Source organism: Paramisgurnus dabryanus, chromosome 13, assembly GCF_030506205.2.
Source record: "Paramisgurnus dabryanus chromosome 13, PD_genome_1.1, whole genome shotgun sequence".
Classification (NCBI taxonomy): Eukaryota; Metazoa; Chordata; class Actinopteri; order Cypriniformes; family Cobitidae; genus Paramisgurnus; species Paramisgurnus dabryanus.
In genome coordinates, this window is record NC_133349.1 from 38,828,123 (window position 1) to 38,850,964 (window position 22,842).

General features: G+C 40.4%; 5 non-coding genes and 3 pseudogenes across 5 annotated transcripts in view; all 8 read right to left on the reverse strand.

The window, feature by feature from the left end:
* Positions 1 to 104, reverse strand: part of LOC135742965 (5S ribosomal RNA) — a 119-nt gene extending 15 nt beyond the window's left edge. Inside the window, exon 1 of the ribosomal RNA XR_010530366.1 lies at positions 1 to 104. This exon is cut by the window's left edge and continues 15 nt beyond it. This is a non-coding gene — a ribosomal RNA (5S ribosomal RNA).
* Positions 105 to 229: 125 nt separating this feature from the next.
* Positions 230 to 348, reverse strand: LOC135742996 (5S ribosomal RNA). Its single transcript, XR_010530398.1, has one exon. It is a non-coding gene; the product is annotated as a 5S ribosomal RNA (ribosomal RNA).
* A 121-nt stretch (positions 349 to 469) lies between these two features.
* Positions 470 to 588, reverse strand: LOC135742205 (5S ribosomal RNA; annotated as a pseudogene).
* Positions 589 to 704: 116 nt separating this feature from the next.
* On the reverse strand, positions 705 to 823 carry LOC135742970 (5S ribosomal RNA). Its single transcript, XR_010530371.1, has one exon. It is a non-coding gene; the product is annotated as a 5S ribosomal RNA (ribosomal RNA).
* Positions 824 to 944: 121 nt separating this feature from the next.
* Positions 945 to 1,063, reverse strand: LOC135742889 (5S ribosomal RNA). Its single transcript, XR_010530292.1, has one exon. It is a non-coding gene; the product is annotated as a 5S ribosomal RNA (ribosomal RNA).
* A 120-nt stretch (positions 1,064 to 1,183) lies between these two features.
* Positions 1,184 to 1,302, reverse strand: LOC135742286 (5S ribosomal RNA; annotated as a pseudogene).
* A 120-nt stretch (positions 1,303 to 1,422) lies between these two features.
* On the reverse strand, positions 1,423 to 1,541 carry LOC135742259 (5S ribosomal RNA; annotated as a pseudogene).
* Positions 1,542 to 1,667: 126 nt separating this feature from the next.
* LOC135742954 (5S ribosomal RNA) lies at positions 1,668 to 1,786 on the reverse strand. Its single transcript, XR_010530355.1, has one exon. It is a non-coding gene; the product is annotated as a 5S ribosomal RNA (ribosomal RNA).
* Between the last annotated feature and the right edge of the window lie 21,056 nt (positions 1,787 to 22,842).

Here is a 22,842-nt window from a genome sequence, read left to right on the forward strand (position 1 = left end):
GTATTCCCAGGCGGTCTCCCATCCAAGTACTAACCAGGCCCGACCCTGCTTGGCTTCCGAGATCAGACGAGAGCGGGCGTGCTCAGGGTGGTGTGGCCGTAAGCGAGTGCTGACTCGCTTCGATAGACACTTCAAGACTTATGTGGCAACGCCATGACATCAGTGAACGCTTACAGAAAGATCGCATTCATGGGAAAAAATGACATAAATAAATTTTTAATTAATTAAATGCTTACAGCACCTGGTACTCCCAGGCGGTCTCCCATCCAAGTACTAACCAGGCCCGACCCTGCTTGGCTTCCGAGATCAGACGAGAGCGGGCGTGCTCAGGGTGGTGTGGCCGTAAGCGAGTGCCGACTCGATTCGATAGACACTTCAAGACTTATGTGGCAACGCCATGACATCAGTGAACGCTTACAGAAAGAACGCATTCATGGGAAAAAATGACATAAATAATTAATTAATTAAATGCTTACAGCACCAGGTATTCCCAGGCGGTCTCCCATCCAAGTACTAACGAGGCCCGACCCTGCTTGGCTTCCGAGATCAGACGAGAGCGGGCGTGCTCAGGGTGGTGTGGCCGTAAGCGAGTGCCGACTCGATAGACACTTCAAGACTTATGTGGCAACGCCATGACATCAGTGAACGCTTACAGAAAGAACGCATTCATGGGAAAAAATGACATAAATAATTAATTAATTAAATGCTTACAGCACCAGGTATTCCCAGGCGGTCTCCCATCCAAGTACTATCCAGGCCCGACCCTGCTTGGCTTCCGAGATCAGACGAGAGCGGGCGTGCTCAGGGTGGTGTGGCCGTAAGCGAGTGCCGACTCGATTCGATAGACACTTCAAAACTTATGTGGCAACGCCATGACATCAGTGAACGCTTACAGAAAGAACGCATTCATGGGAAAAAATGACATAAATAATTAATTAATTAAATGCTTACAGCACCAGGTATTCCCAGGCGGTCTCCCATCCAAGTACTAACCAGGCCCGACCCTGCTTGGCTTCCGAGATCAGACGAGAGCGGGCGTGCTCAGGGTGGTGTGGCCGTAAGCGAGTGCGGACTTGATTCGAGAGACACTTCAAAACTAATGTGGCAACGCCATGCCATGGGAGAACGCTTACAGAAAGGACGCATTCATGGGAAAAATGACATAAATAATTAATTAATTAAATGCTTACAGCACCAGGTATACCCAGGCGGTCTCCCATCCAAGTACTAACCAGGCCCGACCCTGCTTGGCTTCCGAGATCAGACGAGAGCGGGCTTGCTCAGGGTGGTGTGGCCGTAAGCGAGTGCTGACTTGATTCGAGAGACACTTCAAAACTAATGTGGCAACGCCATGCCATGGGAGAACGCTTACAGAAAGGACGCATTCATGGGAAAAATGACATAAATAATTAATTAATTAAATGCTTACAGCACCAGGTATACCCAGGCGGTCTCCCATCCAAGTACTAACCAGGCCCGACCCTGCTTGGCTTCCGAGATCAGACGAGAGCGGGCATGCTCAGGGTGGTGTGGCCGTAAACGAGTGCTGACTCGATTCGAGAGACACTTCAAGGCTAATGTGGCAACGCAATGACATCGGTAAATGGTTACAGAAAGGACGCATTCATGGGAAAAAATGACATAAAAAAAATAATTAATTAATTAAATGCTTACAGCACCTGGTATTCCCAGGCGGTCTCCCATCCAAGTACTAACCAGGCCCGACCCTGCTTGGCTTCCGAGATCAGACGAGAGCGGGCGTGCTCAGGGTGGTGTGGCCGTAAGCGAGTGCTGACTCGCTTCGATAGACACTTCAAGACTTATGTGGCAACGCCATGACATCAGTGAACGCTTACAGAAAGATCGCATTCATGGGAAAAAATGACATAAATAAATTTTTAATTAATTAAATGCTTACAGTCCAATGCTGACCTAGAAAACAATTGAACCACTAAAGCATCATACATGTTACACATGAGACTTAAACCAAAAGAGCACAAACGAAATAATACCTGTTAAAATAATAAAGTAAAATACAAATAATGAATTGAAGCTTTTGACTCTAAAGTAAGAGACTTCAATTGCTGCCCTAGCCAGGATTTGAACCCATGATCTCCAGGTGTCATGCCTGTCACTCATCTGGTTGAGCTACAGGGGAGACATACATACAGACAGCTGCTTAAGTTAGATTGCTGAAGTGACAATGTGTATGTTCAAGTTTGGAGAGATTTTTCTCAAGAAGAGAATATTTTTTAAAACCCCTGTAGGTAGTCAAACCTGTTCGAACATTTGACTCTACATGACACAAATTTGTCAACCATTTTGATTGCCGCCGTATGGTGGATTTGAACCCGCAACCTCTGGATTTCATGCCCATCACGCATTTGGTTGAGCTACTGGGAAGGCATAGATTAGCCCATCAAATATTCTCAATAGAAGTTTAGTTGATTAAATGGTTTAAAAGTTATTCCTGTTGACAAATGTATTACTTTTGAACAAAGATAAATATCAAAATTATGTTTGGTCATTTCTATGTGGCTCGGTCCAAAGATAATCTGAGCCAAATTGTGTAACAATTCAACAAACACTGCAAAAGTAGTAGCAAAAAAACCGAATACTGTACTTTTCAAAATGGCCGCTACTGCATATTTGAACTGGTGATAATGCTTGGCCACCAAATTACTGCAAGCCGTGCAGAACATGGAAAACAGACTGGTTGAGAATAATAGGTGAGAATAAACTCAAAACAAATATTAATAGAAAAACATAACACATGCATCAGACGGGATTCGAACCCTCAACCTCTGAGTTTTGATGCATGCGTTTAGTAGACTGCGCTACACAGGCAGTGTAGCTATCCAGGGTTTTCAGAGCTGCAAACATTCAAATGGCCCAATCAAGGAAGGTGCAGACATGACATTGCAGAGCAGAAATAACAAAATTACAATTTATATGAGAATCAGATAGTTTAAATGAGAACAGTTAAAGTTTAAGTCAAGAAAAACATGTTGTATAGGAATGCACAACATGTTATAATACAGTCATAATAATTTTAATGAGACAATGTCACATGGACAGTCAACTTTGGACAGGTATTTCTCGGGAATGGCAGAGAATATCAAAAATGTGTTTGGTCATTTCTGTGCGGATTGCTCCAAAGTTTATGTGAGCAGAGCCTGGCATAAAAAAGACTTAATTTGCAAAAGTAGTAGCGAAAAAACTACTTCACATATGCTATGAAATAAGACATGAACAGAATGTTGAAAACTGACAAATGAGATATCGTTGCAATCGACATAAACCAGTGAATAAAAATTCACAAAGAAAATGAATATCAGACAAAGTTTTCAGAAGTTATGGGCTGTTTTATATAGTTTATGAACCCTAGGTGGCGCTGTCTTCAGATTTCCCAGGTACCTTTAGGACATCATACCAATGCTTCCTACCGATTTTTGTGCCGATACATTATATAGAATAATAGTTATCCCAATTTAAAACAAAATTCAAAATAGTGTACAGGCGGTTTGGTAATTTTTGGCATAATATATATCGACAGATTTGTCATGAGCCAAGGAATCCATAGACACCAAGATCATAATTTTCTATCAAACATTTCAATAGTTATGGGCAAAAATAGCCATTTTTCATATCTCATGACCCATAGGTGGCGCTGTCCTCAAATTTGGCATGGTACCCCAGTTCATGGTCCTTATGAAGGGTACCAAGTTTCATTTCAATTGATCAAAGAATGACCGAGATAATGACTCAGAACGAATTTTGGGTCGACATCGATAAATGTACGCATTTATAACTTTTGAACAAAGATAAAAATCAAAATTCTGTTCGGTCATTTCTCTGCGGCTCCGTCCAAAGAAAATTTGAGCCAAATTGTGTAACAATTCAAGAAACACTGCAAAAGTAGTAGCAAAATAACTGAATACTGTACTTTTCAAAATGGCTGCTACTGCATTTTTGAAATGGTGGTGGCGATTGGCAACCAAATTATGACAAGCAGTGCAGAACATGGAAAACAGACTGGTTAAGAATAATAGGTGAGAATTAACTCAAAACAAAATCTTATTAGTAAAACATAACACATGCATCAGGTGGGATTCGAACCCTCAACCTCTGAGTTTTGATGCATGCGTTTAGTAGACTGCGCTACACAGGCAGTGTAGTTAGCCAAGGTTTTCAGAGCTGCAAACATTCAAATGGCACAATCAAGGAAGATGCAGACATGACATTGCAGAGCAGAAATAACAAAATTACAATTTATATGATAATCAGATAGTTTAAGTGAGAACAGTTAAAGTTTAAGTCAAGAAAAACATGTTGTATAGGAATGTACAACATGTTATAATACAGTCATAATAATTTAATATGACAAAGAGACAATGTCACAGGGACAGTCAACTTTGGAGAGGTATTTCTAGGGAATGGCAGAGAATATAAAAAATGTGTTTGGTCATTTCTATGCGGATTGCTCTAAAGTTTATGTGAGCAGAGCCCGGCATAAAATAGACTTAATTTGCAAAAGTAGTAGCGAAAAAACTACTTCACATATGCTATGTAATAAAATATTAACAGAATGTTGGAAACTGACAAATGAGATATCGTTGCAATCGACAGAAACCAGTGAATAAAAATTCACAAAGAAAATGAATATCGGACAAAGTTTTTAGAAGTTATAGGCTGTTTTATATAGTTTATAAACCCTAGGTGGCGCTGTTTTCAGATTTCCCAGGTACCTTCAGGACATCATACCGATGCTCCCTACCGATTTTTGTGCCGATACATTATATCGAATAATAGTTATCACAATATATGACAAAATTCAAAATGGTGGACAGGCGGTTTGGTAATTTCTGGCATAATATATATCGACAGATTTGTCATGAGCCAAGGAATCCATAGACACCAAGAGCATAATTTTCTATCAAACATTTCAAAAGTTATGGGCAAAAATAGCCATTTTTCATATCTCATGACCCATAGGTGGCGCTGTCCTCAAATTTGACATGGTACCCCAGTTCATGGTCCTTATGAAGGGTACCAAGTTTTATTTCAATTGATCAAAGAATGACCGAGATAATGACTCAGAACGAATTTTGGGTCGACATCGATAAATGTACGCATTTATAACTTTTGAACAAAGATAAAAATCAAAATTCTGTTCGGTCATTTCTATGCACCTCGGTCCAAAGATTATCTGTGCCAAATTGCGTAACAATGCAATGAACGCTGCAAAAGTAGTAGCGAAAAAACAAAATACTGTACTTTTCAAAATGGCCGCTACTGTAATGGGTGGAGTCTTAATGTAAGGTGTTCATTGTAATGAGCGTGAGGAGAGCAATCAGATGTACTAAGTAGAATTTTTGTTGATCAAATTATTCTAGAGTTATAACCATTTGAATATTGAATTTTTGAAGTGTTGGTGGCGCTATAGAGTTAATGCTAGAGACCCCATATTTGGTCACATAACTATTTAGGACCACCACTACAAGTGTGGCAAATTTTTTTCATTTTCCTATGTACGGTTCATAGGGCTGCCATTGACTCCCATTGGGGAAGAAGAAATATAATAATAAATATAGCTGCAAGCAGCGATTCGGGGCCAAGCACCTTTAGCGCAATGAGCACCCAAAGCACAGCAAGCAACATAGAAGGTATCAATAACCCAATGCTCACTGACCACCCAAGGTGCATCAAGAACACAAAGCGCAGCAAGTACCCAAAGCGTTGCAATGACAGAGCAGAACCACCGCAGTGCAGAGCAGCAACAGAAAACATGGCAAAAATAGAACATATGTGAACTACAGACAGGTCAAGAAGAATAGGTGGGAAAGAACAAAACTTTAATAGAAGAAATTAACACCTGCCTCAGGTGGGATTCGAACCCATGAACTCAGGATCTCTATGCATACGACTTAGTGGATGCGCCACTCAGCAGACACAGCTCAAGGGGCAGCAGGAAAGAGATTACAGAAATGCAAGCATTGACATATGCCAATCACCAAAGATGTAGAAATGACACCGCAGAGCAGAAATCACAGAAATACAATGTATATGAGAATCAAAAAGCTCAAATGAGATTGAAGACAAGAAGAACATTCCGTAGAGTAACGCTATAAAATGTAATATAAAGTAATTAACTATGACAAATAGACAACATCACAGGGACGATCAACTTTACAGAGGTTTTTCTCAAAAAAATTCCTAGGTGCAAGAAAAATCTGTTCAGTCATTTCTGTGCGGATTGCTCCAAACATTATACGAGCAGAACCTGGCATAAAATAAACAAAATTTGTAAAAGGAGTAGCGAAAAAATCATTTACCATATGCCTTACAATAACACATGAACAGAATGATGGAAAATGACAAACGAGATATCGTTGCAATCGGCATAAACCAGTGAATACAATTTCACAAAGAAAATTAATATCCGACAAAGTATTCAGAAGTTATGAGCAGTTCTATAAGAACTGTTATAGTTTATAACCCCTAGGTGGCGCTGTATTCTGACTTCCCAGATACAATCAGGACATCATGCCGAAGCTTCCTACCGATTTTTGCGCCAATATATCCAATACTTCAAAAGTTATAACAATTTATGACAAATTTCAAAATGGCGGACAGGCGGTTCGGTCAAACCCGGCATAATACACATCGACAGATGCGGCATGAGGTAAGGAATCCGTAGACATCAAGATCATAATTTTCTGACAAACGATTCAGAAGTTATGGGCAAAAATAGCCTATTTTCCTATCTCATGACCCATAGGTGGCGCTGTCACCAAATTTGGCATGAACCCCAAGTTCATGGTCAACATGAAGTGTACCAAATTTCATTTCAATTGATCAAAGAATGACCGAGCTACAGCTTCAGAACCATTTTTGCGTCAACCTCGTTAAGTTTGCGCATTTATTACTTTTAAACAAAGATAAATATCAAAATTCTGTTCGGTCATTTCTATGCGGTTAGGGTTAGGGTTAGGAAAGAGATTAGGCCAAAGCCAGACAATCTGACCTGGTTGTGTACTGGCCATCGCTCAACTGGCCACCTCAGGTAAGTATCCGTCATCATACCAATAGTACACAAGCACTCACATGAATATTTAGTGAGCTCAGGGTTGAGCCTTCTAGGTTTCGTGGTGTTGGGGTTAGAGTTTGTGTTGGGTTAGTCCATCTGTATGTATGCCCATTTCGCGACGTTTCGACATTTTTGTGTCTTCTTCAGGCGAGGCTAAAGTCGGTACCTCTCGTGTGGAGAGCTCATCAACACTTAAATAGGGTGTAAAAAATATTAAACTAAATTTGGTAAGTATAATATTGTGCTCTCATCACTTCTTTGATGAGGACTTGACGAATTAACACCCTTTTGAATTTTTAACTACCCCTTAAACTCTTTTATAACACCAAAATACACTCTGAGAAGCAAATGGTTGCTTTACTCATAATACTACCAGCACAATGACAAAAACCACACTTTTCAAGGCCCAGAGAACGAGGCACTGACTGGGTTAGGAAAGAGATTAGGCCAAAGCCAGACAATCTGACCTGGTTGTGTACTGGCCATCGCTCAACTGGCCACCTCAGGTAAGTATCCGTCATCATACCAATAGTACACAAGCACTCACATGAATATTTAGTGAGCTCAGGGTTGAGCCTTCTAGGTTTCGTGGTGTTGGGGTTAGAGTTTGTGTTGGGTTAGTCCATCTGTATGTATGCCCATTTCGCGACGTTTCGACATTTTTGTGTCTTCTTCAGGCGAGGCTAAAGTCGGTACCTCTCGTGTGGAGAGCTCATCAACACTTAAATAGGGTGTAAAAAATATTAAACTAAATTTGGTAAGTATAATATTGTGCTCTCATCACTTCTTTGATGAGGACTTGACGAATTAACACCCTTTTGAATTTTTAACTACCCCTTTAACTCTTTTATAACACCAAAATACACTCTGAGAAGCAAATGGTTGCTTTACTCATAATACTACCAGCACAATGACAAAAACCACACTTTTCAAGGCCCAGAGAACGAGGCACTGACTGGGTTAGGAAAGAGATTAGGCCAAAGCCAGACAATCTGACCTGGTTGTGTACTGGCCATCGCTCAACTGGCCACCTCAGGTAAGTATCCGTCATCATACCAATAGTACACAAGCACTCACATGAATATTTAGTGAGCTCAGGGTTGAGCCTTCTAGGTTTCGTGGTGTTGGGGTTAGAGTTTGTGTTGGGTTAGTCCATCTGTATGTATGCCCATTTCGCGACGTTTCGACATTTTTGTGTCTTCTTCAGGCGAGGCTAAAGTCGGTACCTCTCGTGTGGAGAGCTCATCAACACTTAAATAGGGTGTAAAAAATATTAAACTAAATTTGGTAAGTATAATATTGTGCTCTCATCACTTCTTTGATGAGGACTTGACGAATTAACACCCTTTTGAATTTTTAACTACCCCTTTAACTCTTTTATAACACCAAAATACACTCTGAGAAGCAAATGGTTGCTTTACTCATAATACTACCAGCACAATGACAAAAACCACACTTTTCAAGGCCCAGAGAACGAGGCACTGACTGGGTTAGGAAAGAGATTAGGCCAAAGCCAGACAATCTGACCTGGTTGTGTACTGGCCATCGCTCAACTGGCCACCTCAGGTAAGTATCCGTCATCATACCAATAGTACACAAGCACTCACATGAATATTTAGTGAGCTCAGGGTTGAGCCTTCTAGGTTTCGTGGTGTTGGGGTTAGAGTTTGTGTTGGGTTAGTCCATCTGTATGTATGCCCATTTCGCGACGTTTCGACATTTTTGTGTCTTCTTCAGGCGAGGCTAAAGTCGGTACCTCTCGTGTGGAGAGCTCATCAACACTTAAATAGGGTGTAAAAAATATTAAACTAAATTTGGTAAGTATAATATTGTGCTCTCATCACTTCTTTGATGAGGACTTGACGAATTAACACCCTTTTGAATTTTTAACTACCCCTTTAACTCTTTTATAACACCAAAATACACTCTGAGAAGCAAATGGTTGCTTTACTCATAATACTACCAGCACAATGACAAAAACCACACTTTTCAAGGCCCAGAGAACGAGGCACTGACTGGGTTAGGAAAGAGATTAGGCCAAAGCCAGACAATCTGACCTGGTTGTGTACTGGCCATCGCTCAACTGGCCACCTCAGGTAAGTATCCGTCATCATACCAATAGTACACAAGCACTCACATGAATATTTAGTGAGCTCAGGGTTGAGCCTTCTAGGTTTCGTGGTGTTGGGGTTAGAGTTTGTGTTGGGTTAGTCCATCTGTATGTATGCCCATTTCGCGACGTTTCGACATTTTTGTGTCTTCTTCAGGCGAGGCTAAAGTCGGTACCTCTCGTGTGGAGAGCTCATCAACACTTAAATAGGGTGTAAAAAATATTAAACTAAATTTGGTAAGTATAATATTGTGCTCTCATCACTTCTTTGATGAGGACTTGACGAATTAACACCCTTTTGAATTTTTAACTACCCCTTTAACTCTTTTATAACACCAAAATACACTCTGAGAAGCAAATGGTTGCTTTACTCATAATACTACCAGCACAATGACAAAAACCACACTTTTCAAGGCCCAGAGAACGAGGCACTGACTGGGTTAGGAAAGAGATTAGGCCAAAGCCAGACAATCTGACCTGGTTGTGCACTGGCCATCGCTCAACTGGCCACCTCAGGTAAGTATCCGTCATCATACCAATAGTACACAAGCACTCACATGAATATTTAGTGAGCTCAGGGTTGAGCCTTCTAGGTTTCGTGGTGTTGGGGTTAGAGTTTGTGTTGGGTTAGTCCATCTGTATGTATGCCCATTTCGCGACGTTTCGACATTTTTGTGTCTTCTTCAGGCGAGGCTAAAGTCGGTACCTCTCGTGTGGAGAGCTCATCAACACTTAAATAGGGTGTAAAAAATATTAAACTAAATTTGGTAAGTATAATATTGTGCTCTCATCACTTCTTTGATGAGGACTTGACGAATTAACACCCTTTTGAATTTTTAACTACCCCTTTAACTCTTTTATAACACCAAAATACACTCTGAGAAGCAAATGGTTGCTTTACTCATAATACTACCAGCACAATGACAAAAACCACACTTTTCAAGGCCCAGAGAACGAGGCACTGACTGGGTTAGGAAAGAGATTAGGCCAAAGCCAGACAATCTGACCTGGTTGTGTACTGGCCATCGCTCAACTGGCCACCTCAGGTAAGTATCCGTCATCATACCAATAGTACACAAGCACTCACATGAATATTTAGTGAGCTCAGGGTTGAGCCTTCTAGGTTTCGTGGTGTTGGGGTTAGAGTTTGTGTTGGGTTAGTCCATCTGTATGTATGCCCATTTCGCGACGTTTCGACATTTTTGTGTCTTCTTCAGGCGAGGCTAAAGTCGGTACCTCTCGTGTGGAGAGCTCATCAACACTTAAATAGGGTGTAAAAAATATTAAACTAAATTTGGTAAGTATAATATTGTGCTCTCATCACTTAGGGTTAGGGTTAGGTTAGGGTTAGGTTAGGTTAGAGTTAGGCCAAAGCCAGACCCAAGGTCCAACTTGGAAGCACTGGCCATCGTTCAACTGGCCGCCTCAGGTAAGTTCCCATTATCACACCAACAGCCCAAAATAGTATGCACAAGCACTCACAATATCCTACTTTTTGGAAAATAAATCCACCTTGGTGGTTAGTGAGCTTAGGGCTGCTTTTTGCAGGTTTTGTGACGTTGGGGTTAGGGTCTGTGTTCAGGTGAGAGGATCTAAATGGATCTACTTCAATCACCATCCACAATAAAGGTTTCCAGATGATGTTATGCTGGTGTTCGAGAGAAGACTTGGTCTGTAAGCCTGTATCACGCGACGTTTCGACAGCTTTTCGTGTCTTCTTCAGGCGAGGCTTGATTTTTGGAATTATTAAAGAGGACTCAACACCGTTCTTCTTGTGGAGACTGACTCAAATTGGGCCCAACACTATTCCAAAATTTTCAGAAGGACATTCAACATCGTCCAATGACAGAGACTAATACCAGAACGGTTTTCTACACTGTGTTCCTGACATAAGACCATAACACACCGTCCCAAAGTGTGCCTCCATCCTATTTTAGACGTGAGATCTCCCTTAAAAATCCATCCTATACTTACTTTCCCTATTTTGGGCCGATAGGAGATTTTTAGGTGGGTCTTTAATGTCTCTTTTTCAGTGGAAACCAGTTCTAAAACGAGTGCTCCATGTCATTCTTCGTGTTGAGCAACGTTAGGGTTAGGTTAGGAGTTAGGTTAGTCCAGAGCCCAGACAAGTCCAGACCCGGTTGTGCATGGGCCATCAAGCTCTGACCACTCCAGACAATCCAATGGACACCCCAGGAACCAGAAAAGCCCCCCGCTCCCCATCATACAAAATTATGTAATATTCACACATCAACAGATCTCTGAATGGGCAATAAGAAAGAAGAAAGAAGAAAGTCCATCCTTTGGTGTAATCTGTACGTGGAGAGAGTGAGAGACCATGACCAATCCACCACTGTGTACCTAGAACAGCCTCCAGGACCTCTGTGTTTAGATTATGTGTCTGAAGAAGGGAATTTTTATTTTATTCAGTGTGTTCAGATGATCTTTTATTGTGTAAAGGAAATATAATGTCAAAATGAATTTTTAAAGGAGTACTGCATCCCAGTATAAGTCAATGGTGCCCCAGATACAAAGTGTGTTAAAATCAGTATATGGGGTTCTAATCTCTAATGCTATGGATTTTAGGTGTATAGTGTATGTCAGACACAGTGTATCACACCATAAGGGTTGTATTCATATAGTGTTTGATATATATAGAGAGGGCTGGTGCACTTGGGTTAAACGTTCAGGCCCCTGTGATGTTGGGGTTAGAAAAGGGAGAGGTTCAGGGTTCTAATGAACTTGGTGTAAAGACTCTCATAGGGGTGGTGTAATTGGGGTTAGTGCCCAGACTCCTGTGATGTTGGGGTTAGAAAAGGGAGGGGTTTGGGGTTCTAATGAATTAGTGTAAAAACTCCCATAGGGGTGGTGTAATTGGGGTTAGTGCCCAGGCCCCTGTGATGTTGGGGTTTGAGAAAGGGTAGGTGTGGTGTTCTAGAAGTTAAGGAGGCTGTAGTGTTGAGAAAACACAATATGTGTGACCTGGATTGGGTTTAGGCACAGAAGGTGTGGTGCATCGACCCTTGTGATTGGGGTATGGGCCTTATTCAAGGTCAATCAGTGAGGTTATCCGTGTGTAAATTGGTATGGTCTCCCCCGTCTCTGAAAGCATACAGAGAAAAAATGTGTGTTAAAAACATATACAAATCATTAGTCAGATTTTTCATAATGGTGCATCTTTCAGCAAATAATATATAATATATAAAGGGAGACCTCTGCATGGCGTGTCTGTTGTAAAGAAGACAGTGGGCCTAAAAGGAAAGCATAGCGAGTTAGCTCAAAAACTAGGCCTCATTGAGACCTCTAGGAAATTCTGTGTTCAGTTTTTTAATCCACAAACTCTCTGTTTTCAATCTGTCCCTAAGAGACCAGCGTGGATCTGATTGCAAGCCTGTCACTTTGAGTTCTTTAAGTCCATGTTTTAGGAAATGTTGTACTAAGTGTCTGCGTTTATCAATTTTGTGGATGATATTGTGTACATGTTGATAAACTCTAGTGTTGATTTGATTTTTGGTTTGTCCAACATACTGCTTTTGACACTTATTACAGAAAATCAGATACACACAATTAGCCGAGTGGGAGGACAGAGACTGTTTTAGCTCAAAAATTTGTTGTGTAAACCTATTACGTACCCAACGCTTATAAGTGTAATATTTACAGGTTCCAGCTTTGCTTTTAGTTAAGGGTTTAGACACCTTACTATGAACTAATTTGTCAAGAAGATTTTTATTTCTGCAATGGGCAGCAATAGGTTTATGTTTCTGTAAGCAATTAGTGGAATCTGTAAATTTGAAAAAGTTTTCCTTAATACTCTTATTAAGTTGGATACTTTGATTACAAAATCTAGAGACCATGGGTATAATCTTAGTCCTAGGTGGGTTATCAGTTACCGTGGCCTTTTTGGGTTTAAGAAAAGACTTGTGTATACTTCTCAGAAAGGATCTAGAGTAATTTCTCTGTCTCAAAGCTGCAAAGAGTGTTTTAGTAGCTATGTCAAATTGAGATTTCTCTGTGCATATCCTATGAAATCTGAGTAGTTGTGATTTGATTATACCCCTAAAGGTGTGTTTGGGGTGAAAGCTAGATTTGTGTAACAGACAGTGTGTGTCTGTGTCTTTAAAGTATACTTTGAAGTCTAATCTGTTAGTGATGTTAAAGGCTGTACCTTTGTACGATACCACATCTAGGAAATTCACCTCAGTGTTGCTGATTGTGAATTTGATCTTAATAGAGCTCTGATGGTTGTTAAGGTGTTCTGTGAAATCAGAAAAACTCTCTCTGGAGTGGGTCCAGATTCCCCATATGTCATCTAGGAAACGGAAGTAAGCGTGTGGTTTTAGAGGAAAGGAAGAGAGAGCAGACTCCTCCCAGGCTGCCATAAAAATGTTTGCGTATGAGGGTGCAAATTTCTTTCCCATAGCTGTTCCCTTAATCTGTAGGTAAAATTTAGAGTCAAATTCAAAATCATTTTTGTTTAAATTGATATCCAATAATTTTAAAATATACTCATCTGGTCTTTTAGAGTCAGGATATTTCTCCATGCACTTTCTTACTGCTTCGATACCTGCTGCTGTTTCAATGTTAGTGTAAAGGCTGTCAATGTCAATGGTGAAAAGAAAGGCATCATTAGGGATATCAATATCTTTAACTTTGGAAATGAAATCATACGTATCCTTCAGGTAGCTGGGATGTTTCTGTGAAATTGGGCCTAGGAAATATTCAATATATTCTGCCGTGTAATAAGTCTCACTGTTACAGTCTGAGACTATGGGGCGTCCTGGAGGTATTTTAAAAGGGACACTCCATTTCTCTGGTTCTTTGTGTATTTTTGGCAGTAAATAGAATCTCCTAGCTCTAGGAATAGAAGGGCCCAATAGATATTCTTTTTGTTTGTCTTTCAAGATGTTTTTCTCATACATTTCCTCTAAAATACCTCTTACTTCCGTCATGGTGTCCAAATAAATAGGTTTTTCAAGACTTTTATAGTGTTCGGCCACTGCTAATTGTCTCTGACCCTCCCACAGGTATTGGTCTCGATCCATAATAACAACTGCGTTGCCCTTATCGGCTGGTTTGATCACAATTCGTCTGTTTTTCTGTAACTCTCTAACGGCTGTCTCTTCATTCACAGATAAATTTGGTCGTGGTTTAATAGACCAATTGAGGTGTTTGAATGCATGGTAATCAGCTCTGATTATGGAGCTTATGTGTTTAGGTAAACTAGATAACGCAGGCGTCCAATCGGAGCCATAAGTGAAAGGTAATTTGCGTTTACGGCCTTGTTTGCCTTCGAAAAAGGCCTCTAGCTTGAGTCTTCTATGATATTTTTGCAAGTCTTTTTGGAGCTCAATTTTCTGTGTCTTAAAACTCAAAGGAGTGGGAATGAAAGATAGGCCTTTAGAGAGGACATCCTCTTGTGTTTTAGTGAGTACAAACGAATTGGAAAGATTGACTATTAAGCTATGTTCACCAAATTTTTGGGTTACTAACGGAGCAAGTTTAAATGTTGCGCCCAATGTGTTAGCATAGCTCTAGCCGTAGCGGGCCTCCAGTGTATATGGTCAGTGTCTACTGCAAAATGTGTGTGGGACAAAGGAGGAATAAAGGTGGTGTTACTGCGGATGTAAGTATTCAGCTGTTCCAAGAAAGATTGCTCCTCAATAGGCAAGGATCTGGAGAAGTTAAGCATAGGTATATACAATTCAGTGTTAGGTAGGCGTTTTTTCACTATGCTAACCACTTTTTCAATCTCCTTCGTGACCGTCAGTCTGTATCTTTGCGTTCTATTATTTACACCAAACGCCACCACAAGCTTTTCGGGTTTTACCGCAATCACTGCTCTTTCCAAAAGGTGACTAGCGTGTTGGAATTTGGCACCAGGGAAACTATCAATTTGTAAGTCTTGAACGTCATAAGCAGGGATTCTGGCAATGTTTGAATCTCCTATTATTACGAATTTTTTCCTTATCGTAAGACTCCAATCTGACAATTTCTTATTGGTGTTAACGTGCCTGGTGGGTTTGCTAGTAGATTTTGGTGTCGACGGCGGTCTGGAAATTGGTGTAAGTCCTCCCTCAGCTCCAGTCGGAGTGGGGGTTTCTGTTCTAAAGATACCGGCCTCGTCAACCACTATGCTAGCGGTATCGGGCTGTGGTTGAGGAGAACTATGCTCCATCGGTATACCGGTATTTAAAGGGACAGTGTTACCATCAGGAGAAGAAAAAGATTTAGATTTTTTGTATAGATCTATTATATTAGATAATGGAGAGTGTTCTCGAGATGGATGTGATTGCCCCGAATCCCCCGTGTCGTCCGAATAAAGAGGTGGACTAAATCCTCGCGATGGCGCATGCCCGGCCGGAAAACTATCATCTAGATCATCGGTCGGCTGCTCCTCTGATTGAGGAGCTATCTCTTCTACGTTCTCACCTTCATTCTCGTTATTATTTACGTTGTTATTGTGTAACTCAGCACCCAGAGTGGGAGATCGCAAGGAGCCACGCCCGGTAGTGTTGTCCTTCTCCACCCCTTGGGGTCCGAGAAGTGGCTCCTGCGGTGTCCCATCCAAAGTGTCAGTCTCCACATCGTCATTTTGTGTTTGAAGCGGAACTAAATTGGTCTTAATAGGAAGTTTATCTCCCTCGTTCCCTTCACTCGTGTTTAATGGGAGTAATGTTACTTTAGCGGGCTGCATCTGAGGTGCGAGATCAGACATTATTGTCGTTAGTTCAGAAGTTAGGGTTAGGTTAGGAGTTAGGTTAGTCCAGAGCCCAGACAAGTCCAGACCCGGTTGTGCATGGGCCATCAAGCTCTGACCACTCCAGACAATCCAATGGACACCCCAGGAACCAGAAAAGCCCCCCGCTCCCCATCATACAAAATTATGTAATATTCACACATCAACAGATCTCTGAATGGGCAATAAGAAAGAAGAAAGAAGAAAGTCCATCCTTTGGTGTAATCTGTACGTGGAGAGAGTGAGAGACCATGACCAATCCACCACTGTGTACCTAGAACAGCCTCCAGGACCTCTGTGTTTAGATTATGTGTCTGAAGAAGGGAATTTTTATTTTATTCAGTGTGTTCAGATGATCTTTTATTGTGTAAAGGAAATATAATGTCAAAATGAATTTTTAAAGGAGTACTGCATCCCAGTATAAGTCAATGGTGCCCCAGATACAAAGTGTGTTAAAATCAGTATATGGGGTTCTAATCTCTAATGCTATGGATTTTAGGTGTATAGTGTATGTCAGACACAGTGTATCACACCATAAGGGTTGTATTCATATAGTGTTTGATATATATAGAGAGGGCTGGTGCACTTGGGTTAAACGTTCAGGCCCCTGTGATGTTGGGGTTAGAAAAGGGAGAGGTTCAGGGTTCTAATGAACTTGGTGTAAAGACTCTCATAGGGGTGGTGTAATTGGGGTTAGTGCCCAGACTCCTGTGATGTTGGGGTTAGAAAAGGGAGGGGTTTGGGGTTCTAATGAATTAGTGTAAAAACTCCCATAGGGGTGGTGTAATTGGGGTTAGTGCCCAGGCCCCTGTGATGTTGGGGTTTGAGAAAGGGTAGGTGTGGTGTTCTAGAAGTTAAGGAGGCTGTAGTGTTGAGAAAACACAATATGTGTGACCTGGATTGGGTTTAGGCACAGAAGGTGTGGTGCATCGACCCTTGTGATTGGGGTATGGGCCTTATTCAAGGTCAATCAGTGAGGTTATCCGTGTGTAAATTGGTATGGTCTCCCCCGTCTCTGAAAGCATACAGAGAAAAAATGTGTGTTAAAAACATATACAAATCATTAGTCAGATTTTTCATAATGGTGCATCTTTCAGCAAATAATATATAATATATAAAGGGAGACCTCTGCATGGCGTGTCTGTTGTAAAGAAGACAGTGGGCCTAAAAGGAAAGCATAGCGAGTTAGCTCAAAAACTAGGCCTCATTGAGACCTCTAGGAAATTCTGTGTTCAGTTTTTTAATCCACAAACTCTCTGTTTTCAATCTGTCCCTAAGAGACCAGCGTGGATCTGATTGCAAGCCTGTCACTTTGAGTTCTTTAAGTCCATGTTTTAGGAAATGTTGTACTAAGTGTCTGCGTTTATCAATTTTGTGGATGATATTGTGTACATGTTGATAAACTCTAGTGTTGATTTGATTTTTGGTTTGTCCAACATACTGCTTTTGACACTTATTACAGAAAATCAGATACACACAATTAGCCGAGTGGGAGGACAGAGACTGTTTTAGCTCAAAAATTTGTTGTGTAAACCTATTACGTACCCAACGCTTATAAGTGTAATATTTACAGGTTCCAGCTTTGCTTTTAGTTAAGGGTTTAGACACCTTACTATGAACTAATTTGTCAAGAAGATTTTTATTTCTGCAATGGGCAGCAATAGGTTTATGTTTCTGTAAGCAATTAGTGGAATCTGTAAATTTGAAAAAGTTTTCCTTAATACTCTTATTAAGTTGGATACTTTGATTACAAAATCTAGAGACCATGGGTATAATCTTAGTCCTAGGTGGGTTATCAGTTACCGTGGCCTTTTTGGGTTTAAGAAAAGACTTGTGTATACTTCTCAGAAAGGATCTAGAGTAATTTCTCTGTCTCAAAGCTGCAAAGAGTGTTTTAGTAGCTATGTCAAATTGAGATTTCTCTGTGCATATCCTATGAAATCTGAGTAGTTGTGATTTGATTATACCCCTAAAGGTGTGTTTGGGGTGAAAGCTAGATTTGTGTAACAGACAGTGTGTGTCTGTGTCTTTAAAGTATACTTTGAAGTCTAATCTGTTAGTGATGTTAAAGGCTGTACCTTTGTACGATACCACATCTAGGAAATTCACCTCAGTGTTGCTGATTGTGAATTTGATCTTAATAGAGCTCTGATGGTTGTTAAGGTGTTCTGTGAAATCAGAAAAACTCTCTCTGGAGTGGGTCCAGATTCCCCATATGTCATCTAGGAAACGGAAGTAAGCGTGTGGTTTTAGAGGAAAGGAAGAGAGAGCAGACTCCTCCCAGGCTGCCATAAAAATGTTTGCGTATGAGGGTGCAAATTTCTTTCCCATAGCTGTTCCCTTAATCTGTAGGTAAAATTTAGAGTCAAATTCAAAATCATTTTTGTTTAAATTGATATCCAATAATTTTAAAATATACTCATCTGGTCTTTTAGAGTCAGGATATTTCTCCATGCACTTTCTTACTGCTTCGATACCTGCTGCTGTTTCAATGTTAGTGTAAAGGCTGTCAATGTCAATGGTGAAAAGAAAGGCATCATTAGGGATATCAATATCTTTAACTTTGGAAATGAAATCATACGTATCCTTCAGGTAGCTGGGATGTTTCTGTGAAATTGGGCCTAGGAAATATTCAATATATTCTGCCGTGTAATAAGTCTCACTGTTACAGTCTGAGACTATGGGGCGTCCTGGAGGTATTTTAAAAGGGACACTCCATTTCTCTGGTTCTTTGTGTATTTTTGGCAGTAAATAGAATCTCCTAGCTCTAGGAATAGAAGGGCCCAATAGATATTCTTTTTGTTTGTCTTTCAAGATGTTTTTCTCATACATTTCCTCTAAAATACCTCTTACTTCCGTCATGGTGTCCAAATAAATAGGTTTTTCAAGACTTTTATAGTGTTCGGCCACTGCTAATTGTCTCTGACCCTCCCACAGGTATTGGTCTCGATCCATAATAACAACTGCGTTGCCCTTATCGGCTGGTTTGATCACAATTCGTCTGTTTTTCTGTAACTCTCTAACGGCTGTCTCTTCATTCACAGATAAATTTGGTCGTGGTTTAATAGACCAATTGAGGTGTTTGAATGCATGGTAATCAGCTCTGATTATGGAGCTTATGTGTTTAGGTAAACTAGATAACGCAGGCGTCCAATCGGAGCCATAAGTGAAAGGTAATTTGCGTTTACGGCCTTGTTTGCCTTCGAAAAAGGCCTCTAGCTTGAGTCTTCTATGATATTTTTGCAAGTCTTTTTGGAGCTCAATTTTCTGTGTCTTAAAACTCAAAGGAGTGGGAATGAAAGATAGGCCTTTAGAGAGGACATCCTCTTGTGTTTTAGTGAGTACAAACGAATTGGAAAGATTGACTATTAAGCTATGTTCACCAAATTTTTGGGTTACTAACGGAGCAAGTTTAAATGTTGCGCCCAATGTGTTAGCATAGCTCTAGCCGTAGCGGGCCTCCAGTGTATATGGTCAGTGTCTACTGCAAAATGTGTGTGGGACAAAGGAGGAATAAAGGTGGTGTTACTGCGGATGTAAGTATTCAGCTGTTCCAAGAAAGATTGCTCCTCAATAGGCAAGGATCTGGAGAAGTTAAGCATAGGTATATACAATTCAGTGTTAGGTAGGCGTTTTTTCACTATGCTAACCACTTTTTCAATCTCCTTCGTGACCGTCAGTCTGTATCTTTGCGTTCTATTATTTACACCAAACGCCACCACAAGCTTTTCGGGTTTTACCGCAATCACTGCTCTTTCCAAAAGGTGACTAGCGTGTTGGAATTTGGCACCAGGGAAACTATCAATTTGTAAGTCTTGAACGTCATAAGCAGGGATTCTGGCAATGTTTGAATCTCCTATTATTACGAATTTTTTCCTTATCGTAAGACTCCAATCTGACAATTTCTTATTGGTGTTAACGTGCCTGGTGGGTTTGCTAGTAGATTTTGGTGTCGACGGCGGTCTGGAAATTGGTGTAAGTCCTCCCTCAGCTCCAGTCGGAGTGGGGGTTTCTGTTCTAAAGATACCGGCCTCGTCAACCACTATGCTAGCGGTATCGGGCTGTGGTTGAGGAGAACTATGCTCCATCGGTATACCGGTATTTAAAGGGACAGTGTTACCATCAGGAGAAGAAAAAGATTTTGATTTTTTGTATAGATCTATTATATTAGATAATGGAGAGTGTTCTCGAGATGGATGTGATTGCCCCGAATCCCCCGTGTCGTCCGAATAAAGAGGTGGACTAAATCCTCGCGATGGCGCATGCCCGGCCGGAAAACTATCATCTAGATCATCGGTCGGCTGCTCCTCTGATTGAGGAGCTATCTCTTCTACGTTCTCACCTTCATTCTCGTTATTATTTACGTTGTTATTGTGTAACTCAGCACCCAGAGTGGGAGATCGCAAGGAGCCACGCCCGGTAGTGTTGTCCTTCTCCACCCCTTGGGGTCCGAGAAGTGGCTCCTGCGGTGTCCCATCCAAAGTGTCAGTCTCCACATCGTCATTTTGTGTTTGAAGCGGAACTAAATTGGTCTTAATAGGAAGTTTATCTCCCTCGTTCCCTTCACTCGTGTTTAATGGGAGTAATGTTACTTTAGCGGGCTGCATCTGAGGTGCGAGATCAGACATTATTGTCGTTAGTTCAGAAGTTAGGTTAGGGGAATGAAGGCCTTTTCAGGCAGCACTGGCACAGGTATACTTAAAAACATTCACTCTGGGAAAATTAAAATAATGTGTCAAAGGTAGTTCAGTCTAAAGTTATAAAGTTCTTTCAATGTGTGTAATAAAAAATGAAAAAACAATCTAAAATCAGGAGAGGATGTTATTTAAATAAAAAAAGGTTTTTAACAGAGAAACACAGAAAACGGAATTGCCAATAATACACATTTTAGAATTGGGTTCAGAATAAAAAGTGGAAAGGAGAATTAAGGTTTATAATAATAAATATGTAAAATGAACAAAGACAATTAAGAAAGGAAAGAAAAAACCTGGGTTTTGGAAATACTAGGGTTACTAAAATTGGGGTTAGGGAAAGGGGCAGATGAGGGGGATATTTTAATATAATAAGGAATAGGTTTAAAAGAATAAAAAGAAGAAAGGGTTTGAAATCCCAGGGTTACTGACATTGGGGTTAGGGAAGGGGGCAGGGGAGGGGATTATCATATTAATACAATGATGTAAAGACCATTGACAAGCATGTATTTAAAAGACTTTTTTATGTGTAGGGGGCAACCGACACTGACACTAGTACAGCCTGGAACAAGAGGTAATAAAATAATAAAAATAAAATGGTTTACAAATCATTATTAGTGCAAACAAAAAGAAAAAAAGAGGGGAGGGGGGGAAAAAATTAAGTGCTTTTTACAGTAAGTGCTTAACAAAATACACAACAAATCCACACGTGATACGATTCCCGCTGTATGTGTGAGTGTCGGTTGTCCCCTTCTTTTTCTTATCAATGCTGTATATCCTAATCTGTGTGTAAATAAATATACTTACTTCTATATACATTTCTCAAGTTATATATTAATTGATTAATTCATAAATACTATTTTGTATTATATTTCTCAAGTTGTATATTAATTGGTTAGTTCATAAGTACTATTTTGTATTTGGATAAATCAAAGATAACATATTTTTTTATAAAACAATAAACCATTTGCTCTAACATGCTTTTACTTTGAAATTCTCCTCCTCTCTCTCTAACTGCTCTTAGTGTTTTAGCAGAGGTTTGCCCGCAGGGGGCGACATCTCCCCGACGGTGCTCCTGCGTGTCTTTTTAAAAAAAATTAAATACCCTCTCTCTCCTGGATACGGCTGATTGATATTAAATTCAAAAAACAATGAAAAGGTAAGTTACAAACCGCATTCTGAATGCTTTAAAAACACACTCTTGACTCATTACGACTAAAACTTTTCATTAAGACCACTTGGATCAATGGTTTTAAGAACCTTTATCCACTTTCTCTCAGCCGCTTGTCTCTGACACTGTGACCATGTGACATCGTGTTCAAGCCCCGTTATACGTAAATGATCCATTGAATGTTGTTTAAAATGTTCATATAAGACTGTAGTTTTATTACCTCTCCTCATATAATAAAGATGTTGTTTTAGTCTACACTCCATTGTATTTTTAGTTTCTCCTATATATAGTTTTTTACACTCTGTGCATTGAATGGCATAAACGATGTTGGAAGTTTTAAGTTCAATTTCACTCGATGTTAATCTACCCACCCCAGTCACATTATTTGATACAAAATTCAGTTTATGGACATAGTTATGTAAACCTTGTTTGGATTTCTTAGAGGTGAGTTTTGCTCTAACTAATATATCTTTAAGGTTTTTATTTCTCCTGTATGCCATTGTAATTCTATAATTTGTCAACTCTGTCTGTGTCTGCTGTGCCTCCTGAAAGTGGGACCTTAGCTGACGGCCCAAATGGCCCAGGGATCGGGAATATGTTACCACCAGAGGTATCCTATTTTCAGCTTCCCTTCCTATGTGATCATTCTGAAAGGATTGCCTAACTTCTGCTTTAATTTTTCTAAGGAATCTCCTCGAATAACCCCTGGGCCTCAGGGCCTTAAATAAAGTGTCCGTAGCCGCCTCCACATCCCCGGAAAAGGTACAGATCCTGCGGAACCTGACAAGCTGGGATTTAATCAAACCCCTATAAGTGTGTTTGGGATGGTAACTAGACTTATATAAGAGAGCATGCCTATCCGTTTCCTTAAAGAAAACTCTAGTGGCTAAGGTTTTAGAGTCACTAACTGGTGGCTGAAAGAAAACCTGTGTGTCTAAAAACTCCAATTTATCTGATTGTACATTATGCGTAACTGTAATGGCTGTATGGTGTGTATTCAAGACACTTATAAAACCTTTAAAGTCTTCCAATGAATGTTGCCAG